Source organism: Elaeis guineensis, chromosome 9 (assembly GCF_000442705.2).
Source record: "Elaeis guineensis isolate ETL-2024a chromosome 9, EG11, whole genome shotgun sequence".
NCBI classification, from domain to species: Eukaryota; Viridiplantae; Streptophyta; class Magnoliopsida; order Arecales; family Arecaceae; genus Elaeis; species Elaeis guineensis.
In genome coordinates this window covers 97,109,172-97,112,829 of record NC_026001.2, presented here as the reverse complement: position 1 = coordinate 97,112,829, position 3,658 = coordinate 97,109,172, and positions in this window count along the sequence as shown.

The following is a 3,658-nucleotide window of genomic DNA, read 5'->3' as shown; positions in this document are numbered from 1 at the left end:
AATTGTGATGGATCTGTGAAGAAAAAATAAAATTATTTTTTTGGGATCTCCGGTGACGGATTTATGACCAAAGTATTCATCATAAAAAAATCCATCTATTACAAATTTATGGCAGATTTGTGATGGAAAAAGATACAAATTTTTGATTGTTTTCAATGATGGATTTGTGACGAACGTCTCCATTGTAAAACAGTCCATCACAAATTTATGACGAAAAAATATACAAATTTTTTATTATTTTCAATGGTCGAATTTGTGATGGAAAAAAAATATATAAATTTTTTATTATTTTGAGTGATGGATTTGTGACGGATGTATATTTCTTTTGGCGATCAATGCATATATTCATAGTATTAATTTTTTCTTTTTTTGGTAGGGATAATCTTAATCTTTTTAAGATGTGAAAGATTAACTCATAAAAGCTACATATATATTTTTTATCTGAGTCTTTCTTGTATTCATCTATATGATGAAAAAAAATTATGGCCATTCTTGTATTAATTATTTCAACAATTTCTTTGCTCCGTCTAATAAAACATAAGAATAATAAATTACTATGAAAAATAGAAGGTAGAACTGAAGATGTTGCAGACCTTTATTCATCCATTTCTCTCACTCCTCTATATTTTTCTCCTGCCGTAGACTTGGAATTTTGAAGAAGAGCCAAAAGTTAACAGATATCCTGTTTTCTTTGAGGAAAAAAAAAAAAAAAAAAAAAAAAAAAAAAATATATATATATATATATATATATATATATATATATATATATATATTAAAGGATTTTTCGTTAGGTAATATATCCAGCTATTAGATAAAAGGAAAGGAATGGAAACTGGATGGAAAAACTTAACAACTTGGGGAGGAACTGAATTCAAGCGGCTCCATAAAATTCAGGGCCCCTGATCTCCATTTGACTTCATATGAATTTGTGAGGAACTGAATGGAGTGAAAGCTCCATATATGTGCATGCATTGAAGGTGTGATGCACATCAATTCACAAATAATCATTTTTCTGTCGTTTCTATTTTTGAACGTAGGCAGGCTTCTCCATAATTTACGCATCCTTTCTTTGACATGATCGATGATGTTCTTATCATTGTTCTTTAAAAAATGTAAAAATAAAAAAAAGAAAGACCGTCTGCTATTTCTAATTATTGATGTTTGATGGGTCATTGTTTACTTGCATGGCGGTGCTTCTTGGACCTACTCGCGTTGAAGCTGACTTCAAGCCTGTGAGGGTCTGAGAAAAGTATTGCCGTCGTGTTTTCTTCCAGCCAGCCTCCAAGGCATGTATTCCATCAAAGCGTCAAACAGGCATGATGAGGGGATCATCGATCATGCCTCGTGATGAGCTCGGAATGGCTCTCCCTTTTCTCAGTGGTGCCAGGTTCCCAAGCTATCTTCCGCATAAGTGGATGCAAGTTAATTTATATGCGTATTTCGGATCTTTCATCCACCTTTCCCTCTATTCTCTTGGTGGGACGACAATGGAATAACATCAGTGTATGGTGCCATTCATGGACAGAAAGAATGGGTTCGTTTAATAATTTTCAAATAACAGTTCATGGAATATTACATGTCTTGTGACTCTTTTTTTTCTTTTTTTTTTTTGAATATTACTCTACTGCCTATCATTACCAAATAACAAGATCTGTAAAACTTCGTGAGATGGTCAATTGGTCATATAAAACTAATATACTCTTGAAAGGACAGCTGAGATGGTCCTCTCATCTTTAAAATCAATATTACATTCCACCAAACTCAAAATTCAAATCATTAACTTTCTATAAAAAAAAAAAAAAAATTCAAACCATTGGACATGATTTATATCATAAAATATCTAAAAATCAAAAGTCATAGCAGTTTCTAAACTATGCAACAAGTAGGTGTTAATATATATGGTTTTAATAGCACGATATTATATTTTACTATGATCTAATCATCAAAATTTAACAAACTTAAATTTATCAATTAGGTTGATCATACTCCCTAAAATAGATTTTCAGTTTATATGCTCTAACATGTTTTATTATGTTAGTGTAATTAGAATTGTTCATTTTTCTACCAAACTAGTGCATGGTCAAAGATCATCAAAATGTATGAATTTCAAATTTTAGATTTTTTATAGTGTAGATAATGTTTAACCATTTATGTGTTAAGTTTGGATGATCTATCATTGATTTGAAGGTGAAAGGATCTTCTCTGCATGCTATCTTCTCAAGAATATATTAGCATTAGTCATCATGTAATATCATTATTTTATTTTTTTATGTATTATTTTAGTATAAAATATTTTTTATTCAAATAGTGATGTATGATAAATAATATAATTGTAGAAAATAGATTCATGTTTTTTCTATTATGCTAAATTGGAGTTATATCATACAACAGACTTTGGGCTAGAAGTCTTTGAAACTATTTTTTAGAGAAAGAACCTCGGGTATTACTGCTTCTGAAATTAACAATGAGATTTTTAGTGTTGTTCTCTGAGAAAATTTGCCATAGCGTCATAAAGTTATAGCAATTGTGATAGGCACTGTTGCAAGAAAATTATATAAGCGCTACCAACAAAAACCAACTAGAGCTGACTTCTGAATTTGTCGTGGTGTAACTAACGTTCAAAAAGCTACCAGAGGCCGTTGCTGATAAAGGAGGGTCTGAGGCACTATGTCAGAGACACCACACTGGGAGGCAAACGGATTGGATAGGTCATAAATGGATCGGATTATAAATGAATCGGATCAGAAAATGATCAATTCAAATTCAATCTATTTATTAAATGAATCAAAAATTTAAATCTGAATCCGATCTATTTATTAAATAAATAATTTGATCTATTTAATTTATTTATTAAATAGATTAAATTAAATTAAATGGGTTAAACAGATTATACGGATCAAATTAAATAGGTCAGAAATAGGTTATGGCATATTTTTATACTTATAAAATTATATTTTTTTATATAAATATTTAAATAAATTAGAGGAATTAGTAACTTACTGAGCACATAATGCTCATTTTCTCTTTTCTATTTTTCTTTTATTTCATATCCAAAAGATCCTATAAGACTTGGGACCGACTAGTGAGAAATATAGAGATAAAAGATCTTGTAGGACTTGGGACCGATTAGTGAGAAACACAAGGATTTATGTGTTATTTGCTTAGTTGCCTTTGAATAAATTATTTTTTGGATCTTTGTTCTATTTTTTACTAGTCTTGGAGAATTTATCATTCTGTCGAATAAAAATTAGTAAATTTGCTTTTCCCACTGCTTGAGTTAGATGGATTGATAAAAAAAACAAGCTTTATATATTCTTTAGATCTTGTCCTAAGGAGTGTATGGTCATCACATATTTGATTCGGATGCTGGGTTCAGGACGTGACATATTTTCTTCAAGTTATAGGTTAAAAAGTTTCCATCATGCTTAGTTCCTTTTGCTGAATTACTAGGAGCATGACAAGGAGTGAGGTTCTCTTGTAGTAATTATTTGGATTAATAGCTCTTTCAACTTCAGGTTTTCTACTAACTTCCTGTTAAAAGATATTTCGTTGCTGAAAACAATCTTTTGGATTTTAAAGCATCTCATGTGTTTAGGGAAGGGAATCAAGTTGCCAAATTGGTTAGGTTCCAAGACCTTCAAAGGTGACATTATGCCTA